General features: G+C 37.3%; 1 pseudogene; it reads left to right on the top strand.

Moving 5' to 3' along the window:
- Positions 1–2,870: 2,870 nt before the first annotated feature.
- LOC131781342 (uncharacterized) lies at positions 2,871–4,812 on the top strand (annotated as a pseudogene).
- The last annotated feature ends 4,967 nt before the right edge of the window (positions 4,813–9,779 follow it).

The following is a 9,779-nucleotide window of genomic DNA, read 5'->3' as shown; positions in this document are numbered from 1 at the left end:
AGCTTTATCAAAATTGGCGTAGCTAACACTTGATTCTCGGAGAGGCTGAGAGGAAAAAAAAATTTTTAGAGGGAAATGTTTTCATAATATAAGTTTTGTAGTATATGTTTCGTGAATTATTTCACACGAGAGTACGGAACATGGAATCGCCAAGTCTTCGAGCAGTGTTCGCACGCAAACAAGATGCTTGGGTTTGTTAAATGAAACACGCGTCATATACAAAGTACCATGGCCAATCTAATAAGATCAATCTATTTAACCATCGTTAAACCACATCTGGGCTATGCTACACAAGTTTGGGTGCCACAATCTATTTATCTTATCTCAAATCTAGAAAAGATACAAAGACGGGCTACAAAATATATCTTGAAACTACCATTCTCGTGCTGTCAGAGTTATGAAAAACGGCTAAAAACCCTTTCCTTACTACCTATCAGCTACTGGCATGAGTACTTAGGTATGTTACTGTTCTTTAAGATTACTCGTGGTTTGGTGAATATAGAACCTACAATTGTTCCTATTGCTCGTTCTACAAGACACACGATCGTCTGCCAATACAGCCGTTACCAAATACCCTTTACCTAAATGCAAGACTTCAACCTTTCAACGGTCATTTATGGTACAAACAATAAGAATATCGAACACACTGTCAGACGAGCTTAACCTAAGTATGAACAATGTAAATGACTTCAAACGTGCTTTGATGTGTAATTATTCAACTGCACTCCAAGAAATCTATGACATTGACAATCCCAGGACTTATAAACTATCTGCACAAAATGTAATTCATGTCGCAACCTGAAAACAACACCAACTCCATGCTGTTCTTAATTATTAAATATTGCTGTAATGTTTTACTATTTTAATACTCCTGGGACCACAGTAATTGGCTATCGCTGTTGTGGTTGCCTGCCCGTTATTGTTATTGTAATTTACCCATGTTCTATATTTATGTATTGTTAGCAAAGCTAATAAATTATAAATTATAAAATTAATTATAAACTTAAGCTCATGATGCGCCGTGGATGGGTGTGGATGCTACTCAGTCTGCACGCAGCATTGCCACCGGGGAGATCAGAAAAGTCTTCCTTACGGTTTTGAGTTCGAAACAGTCACTGAGATGAGAATTTCCAAAGGATAATAAAAAGAGATACGAAGCAGCTATGTCAAAGAAGAAAAAGTGCAGGACATGACTTGAAAAATAGACGTGTCCCATGGAGGTGAACAACAAGGTCCTCACAATGCTCATCAAAGCCCGCAATACCTGGATGAAATTGCCCTCAAACCCAACCCACTGACTCAGAGAGAGTATCTGAAGCTACTCACTGAGGTCGAAAAAAGGTGAAGCCAAACCTGGATGGAAAAAGCGTATTCAATAATACGAAGAAGCCAAAAACATCAAGCTAAAATCCTGTCCAAAGCAAAAGATGATAACCCAGGTAAAACGATGATTAAGGAGGGGGGCTGCATCTAGAGAAGGCAAATGGTATTGCCGATTTATTTACTGGAAATAAAAATTTCCATAGGTCATATTGGCTTCAGATGAAAAGGATTTCGCCATGACGCTTGAGAAACTATCTACAACTGAGCCGTTTAAATGTTTTGCTAATCCATTCCGCACACATTATAGCCTGATCAAATTGATCTAATTGATTACAACATTTTACCAAATTGCAATTATATAGAAATTTTTAAATATTCTGAAATACAACAACCAATCCGATTTAATGGCGTGTTTACGGTAACCAGACAAATTTGCAAGAAAATGAAAGAACTTTTTGCTGAATGTTTACCGGAAAGTAACTTATTGAGACTTTTCATCTCTTGGATCAAGAATCATCAGAGTTATTATTCAGTCATTTAATTCATTCGGGCAAAACAGGGTAATTGCAATTAGGAGATAAATTATGGTTTCCAGGCGGATTTAAACCATTGTAGATGGTATTCGATCTAAAAATATGCTCAACAGAATACACCTGTTGTCTTTGAATAGCACGCATCATTAACTCAAACTGTCATTCTATCAGCTTTCCTTTACTTGTACATCGTTTTAAAACGGCCACATTGGCGCCACGACCGAATACCGTCTGCCAAAAGCATAGGTTAATTGCTTCTGTATCTGCGTAATGTGATAAGCATCAACACATTTTAACGAAATAAGCTATAAAGGTTTCTATTTTAGCGATTGTGATGTATAATATTGGCCGCTTCCAGCTTCATATTTCCTTATTGTTGATCAATTTACTTGATTAATTTGGTAAAGAAGGAGGCACAAAGCTCTATATGGAAAGTTGTTCTCAGAAATCCACCAAAGCGTGTCACCTATCTAGGATTGAGTGTTGTTTAACCGAGAAAGGTCTAAATCTACTATTTCATTTCAGTGAGTCTGTCCCCTTAGAACTAATTGTTATATTAGGCTTAAATATTAGACCAAGCAAATGAAATTCATCTACTTTTCTTTATATTAAAGTACCTTTCAACTGAGTCAAATTTTTTTAATTATCATGGAATACTGATTTGACTAACTCCACACAGAAGCGATCCATTAAATTTCATCCACCTCAGTATGCTATTTTAACATGTTTATGGTCAGTCTCGGGGGCATTATAAATTACTTTCAGCTAGTTTATCGAGGCAACTCTTTCCTCGATCATGGAATTTTTTTCATGGTGGGATTTTTCTGAGGGGTAAAAAGTAAATCTTCTGCTTCGATCGAACACTTCTTGCTTAATACGTCTAGCATAAACACACCTTATCAAGATAAGTATGCAATTATGCTAGTTTGGAAGTTATGATGTAAAGTGTAGGAAAGTTCCACCTGCATATTAAGCAATTGATGTCCACTTCAATTGGTTACACATTTGAAAAGTATGTGGGCATGGGTCCCTGACGAGGTAAAGAAGAGCACAAAATACTAGAAGCTGTTTTCAGTAGAACATCCAACCGTGTCGCCATTTCTGAGAAATTCCGTAATATTATGTCATTCAACCGAACCAAAAGAGACTTTTACTTTGCTTTCAGTTCAGTTGGTTTTGTCCGTTCCAAGCTGAGAGTTGTGTTAGGCCTAAGTATTGTAGTTGATCATGGATTCCAGATTTGGATATATCCACAATGTAAATGGTTAACCTCGAATGTATAATTACGTATTGTCAGTGAAGATATCGAAGGAACAATTTCTACGATCACTGACCTACACAGAGATCTATAAGCGTCTTAGCTCTTCTGCAAGTTGATAGGCGTCCTGGTACTCTACAGGATATTTTATTTCTTTCGCAGAAAATTGTTATCAAGTTTAAAGAGGCAACGCGTAGCTCTTTCTTTAAAAGCATTACAGCAAGCTTTTGCGAGTAAGTGTTGCATTGGTTTTTGGCTTACTTTTTCATATTAGGAATGGAAAGATGAATTTCGTTTCAAGCTCATAACGGATGAGTCCAAAGAGTCACAAGCTCACAGCCAAACGCAAGGCATAACTGCTTATACGTTCCACACCATGGGAGGTTGGCCTGTGCCTTATGCAGTCACTATAATCGACACTCCTGGCTTTGGTGGTACTGAAGGATTAAAGAGAGACATGAAAATCACCTTACAAATAAAGGAATTCTTTTCTATTCCTCCAACTGATGGTATTGACCACATTGGCATTGGATGTGTTGTCCAGTCCTCTCAGGCCCGTCTCACTCAGACACAGAAGTATATCTTTGATTCCATTCTGTCGATATTTGGAAAAGACGTTTCCAGAAACATATTCCTGATAATAACCTTTTCAGATGGCCAACGCCCGCCTGTCCTAGAGGCAGTTAAGGAAGCCAACATCCCAAACTATACGGAGAAATTCTTCAAGTTCAACAACTCAGCTCTCTTTGCTGAAAACCACGAATCAGGCGAAGTAGGTTTTGACGAAATGTTTTGGAAAATGGGTTCCGTCTCATTCAAAAATTTCTTCCTAGAATTTCCCAAAGCGTTATTATCCTTCGTCTAACCAAAGAAGTTCTCAAAGAGCGAGAGGAGTTACATGTGTTAGTGGAGGGCCTGAACGTCCAAATAACTGTGGGTCTGAACAAACTTGAAGAGATACGTCAAGAAGAAATTGTGATCCAACAACGTGAAAAGGTGATTGAGACGAACAAGGATTTCACGTACACAGTTGATATGGTCAAGCCATTTTACATTTCCTTGGAAGGCACAGGACGACACACCACCACTTGTGGTCCATGCCACAAAACATGCCACAACAATTGCATGATTATCGATGACTCCAACAAGTTTTACTGTTGGGCTATGAACGCAGATGGTAGATGCAGAATATGTCCACGAAATTGCCTTTGGTCAGAACACAAGAATCTTCCCTATCTGATCAACTATCACACAGGTACTGAGACTAGAACAGCAGAAGACCTGAAGAAGAAGTACCATAAGGCTGTCAAGGAGAAGGCCACATCTGAACAAATGATGAGAGCAATAGAGGAATCGCTCCAGAAGGTGCATGTCGAGGTACTAACCGTGATCAAGAGGGCCCAACAAAGTCTTCGTCGCCTGGATGAAATTGCACTTAAACCAAACCCCTTGACTCAAGTAGAATACCTGGAGCTGCTTATTGAATCCGAGAAAATGGAGGCCAAACCTGGATGGAAACAACGCGTCAAATACCTTGACGTGGCCAAAGGTCATGCCGAAATGCTATCACGAGAGACCCAGAAGCTTAGAAAGCAGCTGTCCAGAGATGTGGATATCAGTGAGGAACAAACAAGGGATTCGTTGGAGAAACTGTCGCTTGGCCAGGACAAATGGTACTCCCGCTTCAAGTTCTGGTGATCGCTTTAAGACTCTAAAACTCCTGTCAAAGCGCTGGAACATGCAAATGGAGTCCTTCAACACATTCGGTCAAGATACAAGATGAAACTTTTTGACAACTAATTTGTAATTCCCTGAATCTTTGTGACATTGCATAAAGTGAAGGAGATAAGTTTTCCTAGTTTCCGATGCTTCATAGCTGTTCTCTTAAGCCATGCTAACTCGAGTTAAACTGAAAAATCATTTGGAAAGTTGAACAACCGTTGCCGAAATTTATTTTTTTGAGCTTTCATACAAGTAGTTTGGAGTAGAGATCTGCTTATGGATATTTGTAGTACATTTATAATGTGCTAATTACTTGTTTAGTAAAAAAGAAACTAAATTTCTAATATAAGTCAGCATAGAAAAGTAGCCGAATGAAATAGTTCGTGTTCTGATGGGTGTACATAGTGGAATGAGAAGTCTTTTAGACGACTTTTCTTACCCGAAATTTGTAACACACGTTTTTGGCGGCTAGATGTTCGTTACCTTCGAACGAAATTATGTTTAAAACCGAAGTTTGTAGGGTACCTGTTTGAGTCCTATTATAAGAAGAATCAATTGGTGAGACTATTTTCGACAGCGAGTCTTATATTCCTAAATGTAAACAGAACCAGTATACTGAGCTTCTTTCGCCTAATTGTTATCCATTTTTCGATAATAATTTTTGTCGTGATGGAACTAATATTTTGTAAATGATCTGAAAAGTTCAGACCAACAAAGTATGCAGATGTTATTCGATGAGAGGTCGAAAATATCTAAAGACGCATTTGGTATGTTTATACTTTTTAGACAAGGACTTTGTTGTCAACTTTGAAATTTATGACAATTTTATTGACGAGGTAATGAGCGATTTGTCACGGGTGTTTTCAGTTTTGAGAGAATTTAGATTCTCAAATAATGCAGATAATGCAGATGTTCTTAGATAATAAGTTGAAAATGTCTGAGCAGCTTGATTAGGAAGTACTTCATGAATCCACACTTTTAATACGAGTGCGTATTACTTTATGTTGTTGTCAGCTGTGAATTGTAGACAAATCTGGTAAATGGCAAGGCTCATTGTATCCATGGTACAGCATCCTATTTAACTCTTACCAATATTGCTATTAAAGGGAAACCACGCGCACTCGCGCATCATTTTATGGGTAAATTTAAAGTAAGCGAGTTTCATCTTAACCATATTGTGCAAAATAAGTTACTATGGCAAATCTTACGAGAGTTTTATCTCCTGTCCAGAGGGTACCCTTATTAAAATTTAATTAAGAGGAGGTCAGTGGCAACCGAAATCGCTGAATTTTTCCTATCCTTTTTCGTCGCTAAATGACATGTAAAAGTTTTGTCTGCTATAAAAATACCAAGCTCTAGACCCAAGATCCATAAAAAGACAGCATCCAATTTCATTTCAGACTAACATCTCTTTGAAAATATCAGGTAATCGCTGATTTATTCGGCTCTTTTCCTGTTTAGGCTGTTTCGAATAAAGATTCTATGGCCCCGTTTTTATTACAACATGATGTTTAGCCCAAAATTTTTGCCTAATTTTCTTTTCACTTAGCCCTTTTCATTGTTGTGACCTTGAATTAACACTTTTTCGATAGTGATCCTCCGGGGCACAAATCAGAAAATCATTGTGCAATGTTGACTTACATGGCTTTGATTGGTTAAACTGAGATTACGAAGGAACCAATCAGAAGCACTCCTAGACAATACTTCAGCTTATATTGAAATTTGCAGCTACTTCGCTAATAATTCAGGGAAAAAGCTTCGCACTTTTGAGCATACTTAATGACCTTCAAAACAAGTAACTCTGACAGATCTTCAAGGAAATTTAAAATAAGCAACTGTCCGTCAACTGAAAAGTTAGTAAGAAGGTTTTCTTGTTGTTAGTAACATGTGCACAAGCTCCAAAAGAAACTTACAACCGGCCTGGAACGGACACCACGCTCGACTGAGTGATGGCATTGGACTGTTCGTAGTTTTTAAATAAATTTGATATCAATAAAGACGCAGGCAATCGCTAACAACCTGGGCAATGTTAATTCAGAATTGCAAAACACAAAATTTGAATCTATACATCTTTAAACTACTGGACAACTTGGAGAGTTTCTTCAAAGTGTGTACAGCAATGTTCTGACCATGATAAACAACGCACAGCAAAGCCTTCGTCGACTGGATAAAATCATGATTGCTCTGAAACTCAATCCACTAATTCAAGTGCAGTACCTGGAACTTGTTATAGAATCTAAAAAGAACGAAGGCAAACCTGGCTAGAAACAACGTGTGGCATACTTCGAAGAAGCCAAACGTCACGGGCAGATATTATCAAAAGTTAAGGATGTCAAAGCAGAACAAGAGGTCATCCACGAGAAAACTCGAAGCGGAGAAAAGTGGTATCACCGATTTAAGTTTTGGTGATTTCAGGTATGTATAAGATAGTCTGTTTCATTTTTTTCACCTAAAAAGCTAAGCTTAGATTCACTTACCTCTCACGCTCAGATCGTGATCGTGCAAAAGTTCTAGACTGAATTCTCGCTTCGGTTTCGCTTTATTATCTTCACATGATGCTATTTTTTAAAAGAATTTCAGCCAAAAAAGCTGTAGTAATTATGGAATTGTACAAGTCTAACGGCCTTTTAAAGTGTTCAAATGCACGGATAATGATTTAAAAGCTCACTAGCCTTAATGAATAAGAAAAAAAATAGTTCGGATTGTCATGACGAACCTGACATGGTGAGATAATCTCTTGGAAATGATTTCTTGGACAATTTTATCACCTCATTCTTACGAAAGAAACAGGGGAATAGCCTCAAACCTTTTCGCAGGTTTTGTATCTGATATAAAAAAAAACGAAAGAATACAAATTTAAACACTTCCTTTTCATGTAAGAATCTTCAGAGCCACATTAGACTATGATTGCAGTCCCTTCTCTTTAGCGCGACGGACTTCGCCAAAGGGTGGGGACTGATCGTAGTCTATATCTAGAACACACTGCCTCATCGTCAAAGTAATTTTATTTGATCTCTATCATTATTTTATGACAATTCCTCTGACACCAGTGAGAGTCGAACTCTGTCGGCACTTTGTCTTGTTCACTCATGTCAACTTCGAGTATTGCGAATTTCGCCATTTCGAAAAAGAAATTTTCTGTTTGAGAATCTGGCAAGCTCTTTGCCTATCAATTTTTTCGATTCTGTATGCATACCCACAAAGGTGTCAATATAGATTTAATAGCAGGCTTTTACTTTTGAACGCCATTAAAAAAAAAAAAAAAGCCAACAACAACAACAAGAAAAACAGCAAAAAACAAAAACAAACAAATCCTCATTACCCCCGTGAAAAAACATATCTGGAATTCATTACTTGATACATTTAAAACGCACTTTACTACTGAAAGCCATGAAAAAAAATTAAATTAAAAAAAAAAAAAAATTCCCATCCATACCTAGAAATTATTTACAGTTATTCAAAACATACGGTGACTGTTCTGTTAATCAAAGATATGCTGTATTTTCGTCAAGTTTGAGTTTGCTTTAGGAGGTTAATTTACATAGTCAACACTAAGTCGTACGTGTTGTTTTGATCTCACAAAATGAAGATAAAACTTCCATTGACAGCTAAGGGTAAACGAGTCACAGCCATGATCTTGAGATGTGTTAGGATCACTGTATCAGCTTTGAAAAAAAAAAACCAAAAAAGGGGAAACTGGGTTAAAAAATAAAAAAAAAAGTCTAAAACGCTAATCAAAAGAAACTTAAAACTCGCGTGACCTTGTCCGAATGCATAGAGAACTGAAAACAATCTAATTATAGCATAGCGAGGCCAAGTTGTTTAAAACAATGTTCTAAATTAAGCCTTGAAACTGACCAACTTTTCCACCTTTCTCAATCTACGTTTTGAATTCAACAATAATTTCGAAAGAAATATAAAACGATAACTGGGGAGAAATATTATTCTGCCAAAAATCTAACCCTTTTAACTATCACCAGGAAAGTCGAGTCAAAGTGGATAAGGCGTATGTTTGGAACCGCTCGGTCATTTAAAGCGAGCTTGCCCTTGGACATACCTGAATGGCACGCCCTAAGAAAATATTTTCTTGTACGTGCATATCATATAAATAGAGTTTTGTTATGTATACGTATGTGAATCAAATTTAGTGTCAGTCATTTTGCTGTCATAGCAACCGAAACGACTGTCGTCCCGATAGGTCATTTAGTCGGTTGTGGTCAGCATTGCGCTGAGTCTCACTCGATGATGTTCAGCGATGCGATTGTGGATATCTCCTTTCTTCGTCGCTCGCTGTGTTCCGTCAATCTTGTTCTGAGGTTTCCGCTAATCTTTGTAACTGAATTAAAATGATGTATGAGGCCTGCGTCTTCTTAAAATTTTAATTAATGGTCGATCGGTGAAGTACTTCAAGGCATTTTTAGCGTAAAATTTTAATTAAATAAAGGAAACAGTAAATTTTGTGTTTTGTCCAAATATCGCCCGGTATCGTTTTAACCTGCGTGCGTTGCCTGTGGTGGACCAGAAAAGATAATTGGAGGTGACGAAAAGTAAAGATGAAGGAAGACAATTTTATTCCCAAATGTATAAAATCGTCCATGGAATTTTAGAATTTTTATAAAAGGGAAGCGTGATTGAACTTTTTGTTATAATTCCCTAAAATAGTTCATCAGGGTGCCATCGGAAAACTAAAATTCATTATGAAATATCGCATTTTTCAGCAGACTTTCCGCACACAGGCTTTAAACTAACATTGACTCTGGAAATGCTGCTGAATGTTTGTGAAGGTTTATAAGTTTTGAAAGGCGATTTTGTACCTTTACGATCGATTTCAAAAGAGAAGGGAGAATTAAGGGCGACTTACTGATTTTTCAGTTTTATTTGAACATTTTCAAGAAGTTTTTGCCCCATCTGTTACCCGCGCTGCTTTCAAAATGTAAATGTAA

This window comes from Pocillopora verrucosa, chromosome 12, assembly GCF_036669915.1.
Source record: "Pocillopora verrucosa isolate sample1 chromosome 12, ASM3666991v2, whole genome shotgun sequence".
In the NCBI taxonomy this organism is placed as follows: Eukaryota; Metazoa; Cnidaria; class Anthozoa; order Scleractinia; family Pocilloporidae; genus Pocillopora; species Pocillopora verrucosa.
The sequence above is the reverse complement of the archived record's forward strand: the minus strand, read 5'-3'. Positions and strand labels throughout refer to the sequence as shown.